This window comes from Panthera pardus, unplaced genomic scaffold (assembly GCF_024362965.1).
Source record: "Panthera pardus isolate Hobbes unplaced genomic scaffold, ASM2436296v1 HiC_scaffold_24, whole genome shotgun sequence".
Taxonomy (NCBI): domain Eukaryota; kingdom Metazoa; phylum Chordata; class Mammalia; order Carnivora; family Felidae; genus Panthera; species Panthera pardus.
The window spans coordinates 73,782,774-73,801,388 of NW_026526810.1; the positions used below are offsets into that span (position 1 = coordinate 73,782,774).

An 18,615-nucleotide genomic window follows, 5' to 3' on the forward strand; every position below is an offset into this window, starting at 1 on the left:
TTGGGTTAAAACCTAGTATAGAAGTTGTCAGCTGAAATCCAAGTTTTGTTACAAAGGGAAAAATTGAAGGTAGTGTTTTCAACTATTTTGCATCACAGCATTTAAAACACTCATATTTTTAGTGGATTCAGGTGGTTTTTACTTGATATTTATTTCTCATTAACCTAAGTGAGGAAATGGAAACTGACATCTTAGTTAAATGGGTTGTTTCTTTTCTTGTGTTGTGCTATAAAATATTTGAAAGATTTATTTGAAAAGTATTTACTTGAGTAGATACATTAAGTTTTTTTGTTAGAACCACCTTACAACATGAAAGTATCTTTGTAAAGCGCATAAGAAATCAAATCTAGGTTTACTGGGAACAGAGAAACTTGCAAAAGCATCAACTATAATGAGATTCTGAGATAGCTCTATGATTGTAAAAGTGAATAACTTTTTTGAAAAAATTTTATGTTTATTTATTTATTTTGAGTGAGAGAGAGAGAACACACAAGTGAGCATGAGTAGGGGAGGAGCAGAGAGCGAAAAAGAGAATCCTGAGTGGGCTCTGGACTATCGACACAGATCCCTATGTGGGGCTTGATCTCATGAACTGTGAGATCGTGACCTGAGCCAAAATTAAGAATCAGATGCTTAACTGACTGAGCCACCAGGTGCCCCAAAAGTGAATACCTTTTTAATGATCAAGAGGTAGGATTCTTATTCTCCTTGTCCCTCCTCAAGTGGTATTATTTTGTAGTCACTAACCTGGTTGATTTCTGCCCCTCCATCTTTTTTAATGAGGTGTCACATGCTATGAGTATATGTTTCTATGATATCATTCTTTCAAATTGCTTTTAAATACTTGAAAGCCAAAGTTATGACTTATTTGTTATCTGATTTTGAACTTGAGATTTTAGTATCCTCTTAAACTGATCACCTATATAAAAGGTGAACTTTAGTTAATGTAAACTTCATACAAAATAAAAAACATTAAAAAGCTTCTCAAAAATTGGATGAGTTTATTCACTTATAATTTTTCAACAAATATGTATATCTTACCTCCTATGTACTAGACAGTATATGCAGAATATATAATAATGAGCAAAACAGGCACAATCCATGCCCTTTTACATAATCTGGTAAGGGAGTTAGATAATAAGCAAGTAAAGAAATAAAAGTAAAAGAGCACCAATTTATTTCAGTCACATTTTATATTCCAAAGTCTTACCTTTTTATAAATGATCCTATAATAGAGACACCTATATTTAAATATACAAGTTTTTTATGTTCACTGGAACATAAAGATTAAAACATCATATTACTTAAGTTATTCCTAAACTCTTATTATTTCTACACTAATGAAATCTTTTTGCTTATATATTTTAGTAACTGCTATGGTCTAGGAAATGGATTTTTGTTTTTCTAGTATTTGACCATGTAAACAGTATTATTTATTCTAATAGCTTTTCAGTAGAATTTCTAGGTAGGTGCTCCTTTCTTTTGTAATGCTTATATTTCTTAATTGTTTCTTATTGCATTGTCTAGAATCACCAGTCGAATTTTATTTAAAAAATTTTTTTATTTGTTTGTTTTTGAGAGAGAGAGGGAGAGCACAAGCAGGGGAGGGACGGAAAGAGAGGGGGAGACACAGAATCCGAAGCAAGCTCCAGTCTCTGACCTGTCATCTCAGAGCACGATGCCAGGCTCGAACTCACTAACCGTGAGATCAGGACATGAGCTGAAGTCGGACGCTTAACCAACTGAGCCACCCAGGTGCCCCACCAGTTGAATTTTAGATAGTAATAGTGGCAGAAGTTACCTTGTCTCACATATGATATTGATGGCAGTATTTCTCCTCTTTCACTATTAGGTGTGATGTTTGCTGTATGTTCCTTTTAACAAAGACATTTCCTTTTATTCTCAGCTTATATAGATTTAATTGACTTAGTAAAAGATTCTGATTATATAATGGCAATTTAGGTAATTTGGACTAACTCTCCTGCTAAAGACAACTAAAGAAGCTGGGTAAAATATGAATCACAAATTCTTAGAAGAATCTGGGAGAGGATAAAAGTGATAGAAATAACCCCATTTCCTCAAAATTACTTTGTTCTAAGGATATTTGTTGATTGTAGCCTACCTAGCAGCTATGAAACTGATTTTTGCTTTCAGATGCTTCACAAGACTCTGGGGTATAAATAAAACCTGGAGTCTGCCAGGAGTAGTCTGCCCTTACTCTGAGCTGGAACCACAGAATACTGGGCCCTCAGAGTCAAAGAGAACTGATGCTAATTTAGCCAACATCTGCTAGATCAGGGAATTTTAAGTCTAGAACTTGGGTTACAGTAGTCTTGGATTTGTAGAGAAGAGAAGTAAATGAAAGTTATTGTTGGGGAGGATGCTATTATCCAATGCATCAGTTTATTTTTTGAAATAATTTTTTTTTCAATTGCATTGTCCAACATGCAGCCAAAAATAATCATGTGTAAAAGGACAAAAGGCACTATGAATAAGAACTAGCAGATATAACAGAAAATAGAAATAGACTCAGTGTAGATGAGGTATTGGAATTATTAGAGATAGACTATAAACGACTAAGTTTGCTATGTTCAAAGAAATAAATCCAAGAATGAAGATTTAACAAGGACCTGGAAACTAGAAAAAATTAAATCTAGCAGGTTTGAAAAGGAACTAGATAATTCTAAAACTTAAACAATACTATTTAAAATTTGTTCATTAAGTTTAACATCGACTTAGTTACAACTGAAAAGAGAATTAGTGAACCAGAAGATTGGTTAGAAGAAACAGTCCACAGTGAAATGTAGAATGTGAAAAAGTAGAAAATCTGAAAAAAAGAGTAAGAGACATAGACATTCAGAGGAAAGAACTAGAAATTGAGACTCAGCTTGAATTCCAAATTCCATATTTAGGTGTGTAAAATAAATCTGACTTAGACACATTACTTTTTTTGTGACTCTGGGTTTTATCATCATTTCTAAAATGGGTACTATTATGTTAATGCAATATTTACTTCTCTAGCTTAGTCCATAGAGTGCTCAATTTTTGTTGTTGTTGTTGTTGTAATTCTCCTTTCTAGCATTCAATCGTTTAATAGAAACATTTACTAAGTAATAACTGCCAAATCCTAAGGTAGGTGCTAGGAGCGGATACAAGAACACTTTGCTTATGAGAAGCTCAAAGACTACTGTCAAGTCTCATTTTGTAACTGGACAGCTGAAAAACTGATTCCTGGAAATGCCCTGTGCTCAGAAAACTCAGACTCAAATACTCAGCACTGTGGCAACTATCCACTGTTGTGAATGGCATTCAGGAATATCACTACCTCCTTTTTGAGCCTTTCTTAGAAAAGAGCATCACTGATGGATAATCTGAATCTTATCTACAGCTCAGTCAGATTTATAGTATAACCTAAGGATGGGACTTGGAATTCAGGCTAACTCCAGATTTCTAGTTCTTTGTATTGAAAGGAAGCTGAACACAGTTGTATTTATGTTACTACTTAAGCTGATTTTACTTCATTCCTTATTGAACTCACTTTGTTTCAGAAGTAGTTGGTTGGATTAGGTTCTGGACAACTCATTTAATCATTCTGTGTTTCAGATTCCTGTTATCAAAACCAGAGATAGCACGTTCTTTATATACTCTCAAAGCTTCACTGTGTTTAAAAACGAATTAAAGGACATTTGACCCTTGAACAACATGGTTTGAACTGCCTGGGTCTGATTATACATGGATTGTTTTTCGATAAAGGCAGTACTGTAAATGTATTTTCGTTTCCTTAAAAATTTTGAAAATCTAATAAAATTTAGTGGTTTCCTTTGATTGCCTCTGCCCCAGCTTTGGAAGGACTCTGTGGATTCTTCTGACTTTGTTTCCAGGTTGCTGTTGCAGCTTTTAGGGCTTGCTTATTGATTGATTGATTGCTTTTGTGCCTCCTGGAAAACGTGAATATACAGAACCTTCTTGGTCACCACAGTGGTGAGCTTTTCAGTAGTACAGAGGAGAAAGGTATGCTCAGTCCCCAACTCCTTGCATATCTTTTCAAAGACATTATAGTTGGTCTTACGGAAGTTTTTGAGCATCTTTTTCCTCTGATTGCTGCTTATCAGCAGATAGCACTTGTGGGCTTTGTCCTTTCAATATTTATGCATATATTCTTTATAACTGCAGATCTTGACAGTCAAGGCAACCATTAGAGTGTCCAGGGTACTGGTGTCCTCATGGTTTGCCATGATCTTGTTCATCAACTGCTCTTGCTTGATTTTTAGCTTCTTTTTCTGGTAGGCCATTTCCAAAGACAAAAGTCTTTGTATGACATCATTAGCCTTCTCATTTCCAGGAATGTTCTGGTAGTCTTTGAATAGTGTGGAAGGGGGTGAATCATCATCTTGACTAGGCTAGACTGGTTGCTGGATAGCATGTCTGCAAAGGGTCAGGAGGATGACCCCTCTAGAGGTGAAGACACCACTGGTCAGAGGGAGACATGAACATCTTCTTAACCCCTCTCACAGCTCAAGGATTGCAGCCTGGGCCACTGTCTGGGTCTGAAGCCACCTCAACACCCGCCACACTGCCTTCAGCATGGTGACTCCTGACCCTGTGGAGCCTGTGCCGTGGCCACTGTCCCTTCTGTGGTACCAACTGGGTTACACAGGCACTAACTACCGTGCTGGCTCAGGCTCCACCAATCTAGGATTCCAAATGATTTTCTTAGCATTTTCTTTTCTCTAGCTTACTTTATTGTAAACATGCAGTCTATAATATATACAGTATGCAAAATATGTGTTAATCAACTGTTCATATTATCAGTAAAACTTCCAGTCAGCAGTAGGCTATTTGTAGTTAAATTTTTAAGAAGTCAAAAGTTATTTGTGGGTTTTTGTGTGGGGGATTGGTGTCCCTAGTTCCCCCATTGTTCAAGGGTGAAGTATATATACCAAAATCTAAAAAAATAGGAACGAGAGTTGAATTTTAGCACTTCATTTTTTGGGGACTAATGGTAAGGATTTTTAAACATTTTTTTAATTGCTTAATTTAATGAACTTAATTAATAGATTTTTGGTGTTAACAAATTTTACATTTATAGGATCATATTCCTTTAATGCAGTGATGGATTAAGTGTACCAGTTTTTAAATGTAGGATTATACTAATTTTTCTTTTTAGTGTATTAATTTCCTTATTGGAAGAACTCTCTCAAAATTCCCTGGACAAATGCCTTTTTTGGGGAGTTAACTTTAAACAGAGCAAAGAATAATTTTATTTAAGTAAAAAATGAGTTTATTCAAGATTAGCAGAGGAATTACAATCCAGGACAAGCAAATTATAGTGAGCCATAGCCACGTCCAAAGAGGCAATGGAAAGGTCAGCTTTTATTAGGTTTTAAGAGAAAATTGGAGATAGTTGTTTGACCAAAGCTTTATTGGTGAAAACAAGAGTTTGAGGTAGTGACAGTTTTTCATTGGCTGCAATCAGTGGTTAGTGTGTTGTTGCTGTGGCAGGGAGGGGTCCTCCTTCCTTAAAGGCAGGAGATAAAATTGTTGTTCAAAAACTATACTTCCTTGTTCAAATAATTCTAACTTCCTTCTTCCTGCTGGTTATGTAGTGGTACATGCACAGGAGCTCTTCCTTCAGAGCTTCCCGACTCCTTTTATTTTGTTTTATTTTATTATTTGTATTTTACGTGTTTATTTATTTTGAGAGAGAGAGAGAGCATGAGCAGGGAAAAGGCAGAGAAAGAGGGAGAGAATCCCAAGCAGACTCTGCTCTGTCAGCACACAGCCTGACATGGAGCTCAATCCCACAAACCATGAGATCATGACCTGAGCTGAAACCAAGAGTCAGATGTTTAACTGACTGAACTACCCAGGTGCCCCCAGCTCTATTTTAAATAAGGTTTTCTTTATTTCTTTTATAGGATTATGAGTTCATCTTTGTTTTCCATTTTCTTCTGTTATTTATTTATTCAGGTTTTCTACTTCTTCTTGTGTCAATTTTATTAATTTTTAGTTTCTTAGGAAATGATCCATTTTGTGTAGTTTGAAAATTTTATTGGTATGATGTTGTACTTATTATTCTTTTATAATGTTAAAACATTCCTTCATAGCTGTTGTTAAATCCCTTTTCTTATTTCTAATGTTTTTCTTAATGAGACTTGTCAAAGTGTTATTTTGTTTTACTGGTCTTTTTTGGGGAAAAAAACTTCTGGTTTTATTGATTGAATTTACAGGTTATTTGTGTTTATTTTATTAAAGTATAATTTATACATAATAAGATGTAAGGATAAGTGAAATTTTGGTGAGTTTTGGATATTGAGTATATCCAAGTATTCAACATCCAAAATTAGATAAAGAGCATTTATCTCCATTACAATGGGAACTTCCCTTGTGCTCCTTTGCAGTCATTTTTCCCTCCCCATCCTTAGAGACCATCATTTTCTGAATTTTTAAAATCCGTTACAATGGGAACTTCCCTTGTGCTCCTTTTCAGTAATTTACCCCTCCCCATCCTTAGAGACCATCATTTTCTGAATTTTTAAAATCATAGATTAGTTTTGTCTTTGCTCAGTATAAAAGTTGTGAGATTTATCAAGTATTAGCAATCTGCTTTTTTTATTGCTGAATAATATTTCATCATATGAATGTTCCTCAACTTATTTATTTACTGTCTTGTTGATGGAAAGCTGAATTGTGTCTTCCTCTTTTTTTGTATGTGGTTATTATGAATGAAGCTGTTATTTATAAACATTCCTGTACAAGTCTTTTTCATTTCTTTTGGGTTAATGCCTAGGGATAGGATGACTCAATTGTAGGATAGGTACACATTTAACATCATAAAAATGACCTAAGAGTTCTCCAAAGTGGTTATATCATTTTATACCCCCATTAGCAGTATGTGAGAATTCCATTTGCTTTACATTCTTGTCAATATTTGGTGCTGTCATTCTTTTTTATTTTAGTCATTCTGTAAAGAGTGTAGTAGTGTTTTTTAAAGTTTATTTATTTTTGAGACAGAGAGAGACAGAGCATGAACGGGGGAGGGGCAGAGGGAGAGGGAGACACAGAATCAGAAGCAGGCTCCAGGCTCTGAGCCATCAGCCCAGAGCCCGACGCGGGGATCGAACTCACTTACCGCGAGATCGGGACCTGAGCTGAAGTCGGACGCTTAACCGACTGAGCCACCCAGGTGCCCCTGAATTCTTCATTTTTTATCTGCCTCACACCAATAGTATGTGTTCTTGACTACTGTGGTGTAAAGCTTCTGGATTTATTTTCTTTTTCTTCTTAATTTTCTTTTTCTTTTTCCCTTCCTTCCTTTCTTTCTTTCTTTTTTTTCTTTCTTTCTTTCTTTCTTTCTTTCTTTCTTTCTTTCTTTCTTTCTTTCTTTCTTTCTTCTTTCTTATGAAATTTATTGTCAAATTGGTTTCTGTACAACACCCAGTGCTCATCCCAACAGGTGCTCTCCTCAATGCCCATCACCCACTTTCCCCTCCCCCCCATCCCCCATCAACCCTCAGTTTATTCTCAGTATTTAAGAGTCTCTTATGGTTTGCCTCCTTCCCTCTCTGTAACTTTTTTTTTCCCCCTTCTCCTCCTCACTGGACTTCGGTTGAATATCTCAGGATCCACATAAGAGTGAAAACATATGGTATCTTTCTTTCTCTGTATGACTTATTTCACTTAACATAACACTCTCTGGTTCCATCCACGTTGCTACAAATGGCCAGATTTCATTCTTTCTCATTGCCAAATGGCATTCCATTGTATATATAAACCACATCTTCTTTATCCATTTGTCAGTTGATGGACATTTAGGCTCTTTCCATAATTTTGCTATTGTTGAAAGTGCTGCTATAAACATTGGGGTACATGTGAATCAGCACTCCTGTATCCTTTGAGTAAATTCCTAGCAGTGCTATTGCTGGGTTATAGGGAAGATCTATTTTTAATATTTTGAGGAACCTCCACACTGTTTTCCAGAGTGGCTGTACCAGTTTGCATTTCCAACAACAGTGCAAGAGGGTTCCCATTTCTCCACATCCTTGCCAGCATATATAGTCTCCTGATTTGTTCATTTTAGCCACTCTGACCAGAGTGAGGTGGTATCTCAGTGTGGTTTTGATTTGTATTTCCCTGATGAGGAGTGACATTGAGCATCTTTTCATGTTTCTGTTGGCCATCTGGATGTCTTCTTTGGAAGAGTGTCTATTCATGTCTTCTGCCCATTTCTTCACTGGATTCTTTGTTTTTCGGGTGTGGAGTTTGGTGAGTTCTTCATAGATTTTGGATACTAGCCCTTTATCCAGTATGTCATTTGCAAATATCTTTTCCCATTCCGTCGGCTGCCTTTTAGTTTTGTTGATTGTTTCCTTTGCAGTGCAGAAGCTTTTTATCTTGATGAGGTCCCAGTAGTTCATTTTTGCTTCTAATTCCCTTGCCTTTGGGGATGTGTCAAGTAAGAATTTGCTGCGGCTGAGGTCAGAGAGATTTTTTTCCTGCTTCTCCTCTAGGGTTTTGATGGTTTCCTATCTTACAGTCAGATCCTTTATCCATTTTGAGTTTGTTTTTGTGAATGGTGTAAGAAAGTGGTCTAGTTTCATCCTTCTGCATGTTGCTGTCCAGTTCTCCCAGCACCATTTGTTAAAGAGACTGTCTTTTTTCCATTGGATACTGTTTCCTGCTTTGTCAAAGATTAGTTGGCCATACATTTGTGGGTCTAATTCTGGGGTTTCTATTCTATCCCATTGGTCTATATGTCTGTTTTTGTGCCAATACCATGCTGTCTTGATGATTACAGCTTTGTAGTAGAGGCTAAAGTCTGGGATTGTGATGCCTCCCACTTTGGTCTTCTTCAAAATTACTTTGGCCATTCGGTGCCTTTTTTGGTTCCATACAAATTTTAGGATTGCTTGTTATAGCTTCGGGAAGAATGCTGGTGCAATTTTGATTGGGATTGCATTGAATGTGTAGGTAGCTTTGGGTAGTATTGACATTTTAACAATATTTATTCTTCCAATCCATGAGCATGGAATGTTTTTCCATTTCTTTGTATCTTCTTCAGTTTCCTTCATAAGCTTCCTATAGTTTTCAGCATACAGATCTTTTACATCTTTGGTTAGGTTTATTCCTAGGTATTTCATGATTCTTGGTGCAGTTGTGAATGGGATCAGTTTATTTGTCTTTCTGTTGCTTCATTATTAGTTTATAAGAATACAAGTGATTTCTGTACGTTAATTTTGTATCCTGCGACTTTGCTGAATTCATATATCAGTTCTAGCAGACTTTTGGTGGCGAATATCGGGTTTTCCATGTATTGTACCATGTCATCTGCAAAAAATGAAAGGTTGACTTCTTCTTTGCCACATATGAGGCCTTTGATTTCCTTTTGTCTGATTGCTGATGCTAGAACTTCCCAGCACTATGTTAAACAACAGCGGTGAGAGTGGACATCCCTGTCGTGTTCCTGATCTCAGGGGGAAAGCTCTCAGTTTTTCCCCATTGAGGATGATATTATCTGCGGGCTTTTCATAAATGGCTTTTATGATGTTTAAGTATGTTCCTTCTATTCTGACTTTCTTGAGGGTTTTTATTAAGAAAGGATGCTGAATTTTGTCAAATGCTTTTTCTGCATTGATTGACAGGATCATATGGTTCTTATCTTTTCTTTTATTAATGTGATGTATCACATTGATTGATTTGCAAATAAGAAGTTTATTTATTGTGAGAGAGAGGGACAGAAATAGCGAAGAGAGAGAGAATCTCAAGCAAGTTCTTCACTCTCAGCACAGAACCCAATGTGGGGCTCGAACTCATGATCTGTGAGATCATGACCTTAGCTGAAATCAAGAGTGGGATGCTCAACTGACTGAGCCCCCCAGGTGCCCCTGGATTTGTTTTCCTTTTAAAGATTGTTTTGGGAATTTTAGATCAGGTGCATTTCCATAGAAATTTTAGGATTAGCTTGTCAATTTGTTCAAAATGTTTGCCAGAATTTTTCTAGGGATTGTGTGAATCTGTACCTCAATTTGGAGATAATTGCTCTAGTAACAACATTGAGCCTTCTGACCTGTGAACATTATGTATCTTGCCATTTATTTAGGTTTTTAAAATATTTGGGGTTTTAAAAAATTTCTCTCGCTAGTAATTTGGAGTTTAGTAAACTTGCATTTCTTTTGTTAGGCTTATTTTTAATTATTATTTTGCTTTGTTTTAAATTTCATTTTGTGTATTATTAGTTTATAGAAACTATTGAATTTTATATATTGATCTTGTATCTTGCTACATTACTAAAATTATTTAATCTAGTAATTTTTATAGATTTCATTGAGTTTTCTGCATGTGTAATCATGTCATCTAGAAATAAAGAATCTTGATCAGAAAAGCATATTACTTCTTTATCTTTCATTTGTGTGATACATACCTGAAAGCATGCTTCACAAACTGCTACAAACTTCCCCATTGTTAGAAATTCAATATTTGTGCCCCCCCCCCTTTTTTTTGTCATATTGCTATGAGATTTTCAGTACAATGTAGAATAAAAGTAGTGAGAATGGATTTCTTCAACTTGTTCCTGTTCTTTGGGAAAAAGCATTTCATATGTCACCATTAAGTATAATGTTAGCTGTACTTTTTTATAGGTACTATCCATCTGCTTCAGATAGGTCTGCTCATACTTTGCTGACAGTTGTTATTAGTAATGAATATGAAATTTGTCTAATGCTTTTTCTGCATCTGTTGAAATGATCAAATAGTTTTTCTTCTTTATTCTGCTAATATGATAAACCATGTTGGTTTTCATAAATTAAACCAACCTTGTATTCCTAAGATTAAATCCTTCTTTGTCATGATATTTTTCATTTTTATATTTTGCTGGATTTCTTTTTCTAATGTTTTAAGGGTTTTCTATCAGTATTCATAAAGGATATTGGTCCATAATTTTCTGTTAAAATATATTTTTATAATGATTTATTGTGAAGGATAAATCTTCAGGTGTTTGGTTTTGTATACCATAAATTTCTTGTTTTAAATTACTTTCCTCTTCTATTTTCTCAAGGGTTATTGTTATTTTCTAAATTTTTAGTTGAGTTTTTGTTGAATCTCATTATGAATCATAAATATACTATAATATTCCTTTGGCTATTGCCTTGGCTACCACATTTTAAATAGATATTGCATATTTTTTTATAATAAGGGATATGAAATGTTGCAGCAGGAAATATTGTGTACCTCAGTCACAGATAAGGTTCCAGATAATGGTTTTCTACATACTCAGGGTTTCTGGTAGCTTCCCATCTTCTGTGAATGCTGTCTTGTCTTTCTAGATCTGGCCATTGACTTCCAGATTATAGTCAAGAAGACAAGTCAGGGATGATCTGATGACATAAAATTTTATGGTCTCTGCCAGCCAACACTTGGTTCAAGTTTCTCAACTTCACTATTGACATTTTAGACTGGATAATTTTTTGTTGGGAGGAGAAGGGTGCCATCTTGGGAACTGGAAGATATTTAGTAGAATATCTGACTTAATATCCATTAAATGTCCATAGCAGCCCCATTTGTGATAATTAAAATTTTCTCTAGACATTACCAATGTCTTGCAGCGGGGATGAGGTCAAAATTGTACCTGGTTTAGAACGACTACTCAGGTCAATTTCTTCGTGTCATTTTGTTATTTTTGTAGAGCTAGTAGCTTTCCATGCAAATGAATATATATTAGGCAAAGGCCGCTATTTCAAGCCATAGGGATATTATGGATTATGTACTGTCACTTCTACTTTGTTTGTTTTCACAACTGGTATCTGACCCAGGGACTAAAAACATTTGAATATATGGTTCAAATAGCAGAAGACTCTGGGAGAACAGTACCTCTCTATTCTGTGACTGTCATTTAGATGTCTCTTACTAATTCTTTTAACTGAGAAGCATAACTGCTTTTCTGATTTTAAAAATCAGGGTAGATATACATTCATAATCTTGGACAGTCAGACAAAGAACATCACTTATTTATATTTCATTTGTGTGATGAATATCTGAAGCCTGCTCTACAAACCACTGTAGTGGCACATAAAACCTCCTCTCAATAATAAATGGTAACACCATTACAATAGCTGTATATTTCAGAGTGAGTATATATAACTCAAATCTTCCCAGCTTTTCCCCATTGTTAGAAATTCATTGTTTTTGTTTACCTTCCCCATTTATAAGTATTTATATGAAAAATATTTTCTGTGTATTGCAGGAAGGTTTTTAAATATATATATGCATGTACAAAGCTATATTCCTTCTGAAAAGTGGCAGCTGTTTGTGATGTTGTTTTTCCCTTCAGATTAAAAAAAATTTTTTTAATATTTATTTTACTTTTGAGAGAGAGAGGCAGAGTGTGAGTAGGGGAGGAGCAGAGAGAGAGGGAGATACAGAATCCTTGGCAGGCTCCAGACTCTAAGCTCTCGGCGCAGAGCCCAACATGGGGCTCGAACCCATGAACTATGAGATCATGACCTGAGCCGAGGTCAGATGCTGAACTGAGCACCCAGGTGCTTCCCTTCGGATTTTTTTAACACTTGTTTTTGCCCTTTTCCACCAACCTAACTTTAAAATTATCATTTTAAAACTATTTAATAGTGAAGTGTGTAAGGTGCACTGGTCTTTATGTATTATACACACCTGCATAACTGCTACCCAAATCAAGATCTAGAACACTTTTAATATCCAGGGCATTCCCTCTTGTGCCTTCCCAGTCAGTGCTTACTTCAGAGGTAACTAGTATATGATTGACTGATTGATATTTATTTCTACATACATACATGTATGTTCATTTTTCATTAAATGACAAATAGAATTGTATATATTTAAAGTGTACAGGGGTGTCTGGGTGGCTCAGTTGGTTAAGTGTCCACCTCTTGATTTCAGCTCAGGTCATGATCTCAGGCTTGTGAGATGGGAGTCCTGAGATGGGCTCCATGCTTGGTGTGGAACCTGCTTGAGATTCTCTTCCCCTTCTCTCTCTTTCTCCCCTACTTGTGTTTTCTCTCTTAGAAAAAACAAAACAAAACAAAACCACACACACACAGAAACAAAAAACAAATGAGAAATAACAAGTGTTGGCAACGATGTGGAGAAAAGGGAATGCTTTTTCACTGTTGGTGGGAATATAAATTGGTGATCCACTGTAGAAAACAGTATGAATTTCCTCAAAAATGAAAAATAGAAATGCCATAGTATTCAGTAATTCCACTATGGGGTATTTATCCAAAGAAAGTAAAACATTAATTTGAAAGATACATGCATATTCATGTTTAGTGTAGCATTATTTACAATAGCCAGGATATGAAAGCAATATCTTGCGCAAATATGAGCAGTATGGCATGAAATCTTGCTAATTATGACAAACATGGATGGACTTAGAGGGTATTATTCTAAGCGAAATAAGTCAGGCAGAGAATGACAGATACCATGTAATTTGACTTAAATCTAAAATCTAAAAAACAACACACAAACAACCAAACACTCATAAATACAGAGAACAAACTGGTGGTTGTCAGAGGAGAGATGGGTAGGACGATAGGCAAAATAAATAAAGGGGATTAATAGGTACAAACTTCCAGTTATAAAATAAATTTAAAAGTCTTGAGGATGAAATGTATAGCATAGGGAATATAGTCAATAGTATTGTAATAATGTACGGTGACTATAAATAATTGCAGTGAGCATTGAGTAAGGTATAGAATTATTGAATCAATATGTTGTACACCTAAAACGAATATAACATTGTATGTGAATTATACTTCGATAATAAAAAAATTAAAAACATGAAAAAAATTTTAAAGTTTTTATTATGCAGTTCTTTACCTACTTGGTTAAATTTATTCCTAAGTATTTTATTGTTCTTAGTTTTTGGTGCTGTTGTAAAGGGAACTGTTTTCTTAATGTTTCTTTCTAATAGTTTGTTGTTCATGTGTAGATACGCAACTGATTTTTTTGTATATTGATTTTGTATTCTGTAACTTTATTTAATTCATATATTGGTTCTTACAGTTTTTGGTGGAATCTTCAGGGTTTTCTATATGTGACATCATGTCATCTGCAAAAAGACAGTTTTACTTCTTCCTTACCAAATTGGATGCCTTTTTTTTTTTTTCTTTTCTAATTGCTCTTTCTAGGTCTTCCAGTACTATATTGAATAAAAGTGACAGGAATGGGCATTTTTGCCTCATTCCTTATCTTAGTGGAAAAGTTTCAACTTTTTGCTGTTGAGTATAATGTTACCTGTGGGCTTATATGCTGTGGTCTATATTATGTTCTGGTATGTTTCTTCTATATCTTGTTCATTGAAAATTTTTACCATGAATTGATGTTGACATTTGTTAAATCCTTTTTTTCTTTTTTTGCATCTCTTAAGATGATCATGATTTTTATCCTTCATTTTATTAATGTGGTGTATCAAATTGATTGGTTTGCATCTTGAATCATCCTTGCATCCTAAGAGTAAATCTCACTTGATCATTGTGCATGATACTTTTAATATACTGTTGAATTTAGTTTGCTAATATTTTGTTTTGCATCTACATTCATTAGGGATATTTGCTTTTAATTTTCTTTTTTTGTCATGTCTTTGGTTTTGGTATCATGATAAGTTTAGATAATTTTGGAATTATTTCCTCATCTTTTATTTTTTGGAGGAGTTTGAGAAGTATTGGTAATAACTTTGTTAAATGTTGGTAGACATCACCAGTGAAACCATCTAGTCCTGGACTTTCCTTTGTTGGGAGAAGTTTGATTACTGATTCAATCTTCTTATTAATAATTGGTCTGCTCAGATTTTTATTTTCTTCATGATTCAATCTTGGTATGTTTCTAAGAATTTATTCATTTCTTCTAGTTTATCTAATTGGTATATAATTATTCATGGTAGTTTCTTACAATCCTTATTATATTTGTGTTATCAGTTGTAATGTCTCCTTCATTTCTGATTTTGTTTGAGTCCTTTCTTTTTTTCTTAGCCAGTTCTATTTATCTGTTCAAACAACTAGCTCCTAGTTTCATTAATCTTTTCTCTTGTCTTTATAGTCTCTATTTCATTTATTTCTGCTCTGATACTTGTTATTTCTTTCTAGTATCTTCGGGCTTTGATTTTCCTTCTTTTTATAATTTCTTGAGATGTAAAGTTAGGTTGTTTGAAAACTTTCATTTTTCTTAATTTAATCTTTTATTACTATAAATTTCCCTCTTAGAACTGCTTTTCCTGACCCCATCAGTTTTGGTATGTTTGTTTCCATTTTCATTTTTTTTTTCAAAACATTTTTATGTTCCCTTTTAATTTCTTTGACCCATTGGTTCAGTATCACATTGTTTATTTTCCATGTATTTGTGAATTTTCCAGTTTTCCTTTTATAACTGATTTGTAATTTCATTCCATAGGGGTTGGAAAAGATACTTGATATGATGTCAGTCTTTGTAAGTTTATGAAGACTTGTTTGGTGCTCTAACATAGGATTTGTCCTGGAGAATGTTCCATGTAGTCTAGAGTAAAAAGTGTATTCTACTGCTCTTAGGTAGTATATTTTGTATATATCGGGTTTATTGGGTTTAATGTGTAGGTTAAGTCCAGTGTTTCCTTAACATCTTCTGTCTATCCATTGTTGAAAGTGAGATATTGATTTTTTTTTAGTATTGTATTGCTATTTCTCTCCTTAGATCTGTTAATATTTGATTTATATATTTAGCTGTTTCATTGTTGGATGTGTGAATATTTACAGTTGTTACAACCTTGATGAATTGACCCCTTTATCATTGTATAATGACCATCTGTCATTATACCTTTTGTTATGGTTTTTTGGGTTAAAGTTTCTCTTGTCTGATGTAAATATACCTACCACTGCTTTCTTCTGGTTTCTGTTTGCACTTCCTCATTGCTTGTCTCTGTCTTTGCATGTCCTGAAAGCTAAAGTGAGTCTCTTGTCAGCAACATATAGTTGGGTCTTGTTTTTTAATCTATTCAATTATTCTTTGTCTTTTGATTGGAGAATTTAGCCCATTTACATTTAACTAATTATTGATAGATGTGTACATATTGTCATTTTGTTAATTGTTTGCTGACTGTTTTGTAATTCCTTTATCTCTTCTCTTGCTCTCTTCCTTTGTGATTCGATGATTATAATGTTATTCTTAGATTCCTTTCTTACCTTTTGTGTATTTAGGTTTTGCTTTGTGGCTACCATGAGGTTTACATAAAAAAAGTTATAATTTTATTTTAATTTTTATTTACCTTGAAAGAGAGAATGCGTGTGCATGTGCATGTGCATGAGTGGAGAAGGGCAGAGAGAGAGAGAGAGAGAGAGAGAGAGAGAGCAAGCAGGCTCCACACTGTCAGCTCAGAGCCTGATGAGGGGCTCAAACTTATGAATCATGAGATCATGGACAGAGCCAAAATCAAGAGTTGAGCACTTAACTGACTGTGCGACCCAGGTGCCTGTATGTTATAATTTTATTTTAAGCAGATAACAACTTAACTTTGAATATGTCCAAAAGCTGTATGTTCTTACATCCTCCCCCACTTTTTATGTTTTTAATGTCACAATTTACATTTTTTATTGTGTATCCATTAGCAGGTTGTTGTTGTTATAGTTACTTTTCAATTCTTTCATGGCTTAACTTTTATACTAGAGCTATAAGTGATTTACCCACCACTATCATGATGTTAGAGTAGTCTGTATTTAACTATATATTTACTTTTATGAGTGAAATTTATACTTTTATATTTTTTCATGTTATTAATCATCTTTTTGTTTCAGCTTGAAGAGCTCCCTTATAATATATTATAAGGCTGATCTAGTAGTGATAAACTCCTTCAGCTTTTGTTCGTCTGAAAAACTATTTCATATCTGAAGGACAACTTTGCCAGATAGCGTATTCTTGGTCAGCATTTTATTTCTTTACTACTTTGAATATATCATCCCTCTCCTTTCTGGGCAATAAAGTTTTGTCTGAAATATTTAGTAGTCTCCTTGGGGTTCCCTTGTATGTAATAAGTTACTTTTCTTTAGATGCCTTTAAGCTTCTCTCTTTAACTTTTGACAAATTAATCATAATACTTTGGTCTGGGTCTCTTTGGATTCTTATTTGGTACTCTTTGAGGTTCCTGGATCTGAATGTCTATTTTTCCAGGTTAGGGAAGTTTCAGCCATTATTTCTTTGAATAAGCTTTCTGCCTCATTCCCTCTCTTTTCCTGGAATCCCTATAATGCATATATCGGCCATTTTATGGTATCTTATAAGTCACTTAACCTGTCTTTATTTTTTCATTCTTTTTTCTTTTTGCCCCTCTGATTGAATGAATTCTACTGTCCTTTCTTCAAATTTGATTTAGTCTTCTGTTGAAACCATGTATTAAGTTTTTTAGTTCAGTTATTGTATTGTACAGGTCTGTGACTTGTGTTTAATACTTTTTGATATTTTCTATCTCTTTTTTAAAATTCTTGAGGAGGGCCGAACCTGGTGGAGAAGTAGGGGGATCCGTACTTCCTGCGTCTCTCAAATAAAGAAGGGTTGAAGCCAAAGGACTTTGCACCCAAGAGTCTGGGAGAAAAAATACTGAGTCTACCAGAGAGACACCCGGACAACCTGATGGGCCATATGTGGGTGATTGCGAACTGAGGGAGATAAAGTGGGCCACATAGGCACCGAGTGGAGGGATCCCCTTCTGCATAGAGACAAAGGGAAGGGAAAGAGAGGCTGGGGAAGCATAGGACTGAATCTGGACAAGAGAAAAACCTCGGAACAGGACAGAGAGGGATCCCATCTCTAACTGTGGGGCTTTCTCCGGACTGGGGCTGGCTTCCTGGTTCGTGCACCTAGGCTGGCGGGGGTAGCTAGCCACCCTCCAGCTGGGTGGCTAGGTCAGGGGTGCAGTCCGCAGTAGGAGAAAGCAGTCCTCTCCCTGAAGTGCTACGGGATAGGACAAAACCCGCTGGGACCACACATCAGGCGGCATGGAGAGGTGCTTCCCCAGTTCCGCACTGAGTGGGAGTTTGAATCCCAGCCAAGCGCAGGGGCTGGGGAGTCATTGGAGCGAGACAGACTGCCTTGTCTGTGCCTGTGGCACAGTGAGGACAGCTTGAATGGAGTTATTTGGGACACCAGGTCATGGAGAAGAGACTGGGGCTTGCCATTTTTCTCCCCACCACCACCAAGGCGGGGCCTCAGGGATTGGTCCATGGGGTCCACAGAAGAGGCGGGACCGCCTACACCAAACTGGGTAACAGTGTACTGGAGCAGGATAGATGCTGAGGAACAGACGGCCCCCTCCTCCAGATCATTGCTGCCACATTGCCTGGATTAATTCTCGGACAATTCTTATTATTTAGATATATTCTTCCTTCCTTTTATCCTTCTTATCTCTTCCCTCCTCTAGGCTGGTTACTCTGGTTGTTGGTTTGTTTAAGCAGACATATTTAATCCATTCTTTTGGTACATGTTCTACACCTCCTTCTTTACTTTCCTTTCTCTCTCTCTCTGGATTAATCAAAGCATATAGCTTCTCTGTCTGGGTAACTTTATCTTTGTTTCTTTTTCCCTGCCTCCTCCTTTATTTTCCTTTCTCTCTCTTTGGATTAAGCC

The 18,615-nt window shown here is 35.5% G+C and overlaps 1 protein-coding gene and 1 pseudogene across 3 annotated transcripts in view; one reads left to right on the top strand and one right to left on the bottom strand.

Moving 5' to 3' along the window:
* Positions 1-18,615, top strand: part of NUBPL (NUBP iron-sulfur cluster assembly factor, mitochondrial) — a 228,131-nt gene that overhangs the window by 128,437 nt on the left and 81,079 nt on the right. The window lies entirely within an intron of this gene.
* On the bottom strand, positions 3,809-4,586 carry LOC128772750 (28S ribosomal protein S15, mitochondrial-like; annotated as a pseudogene).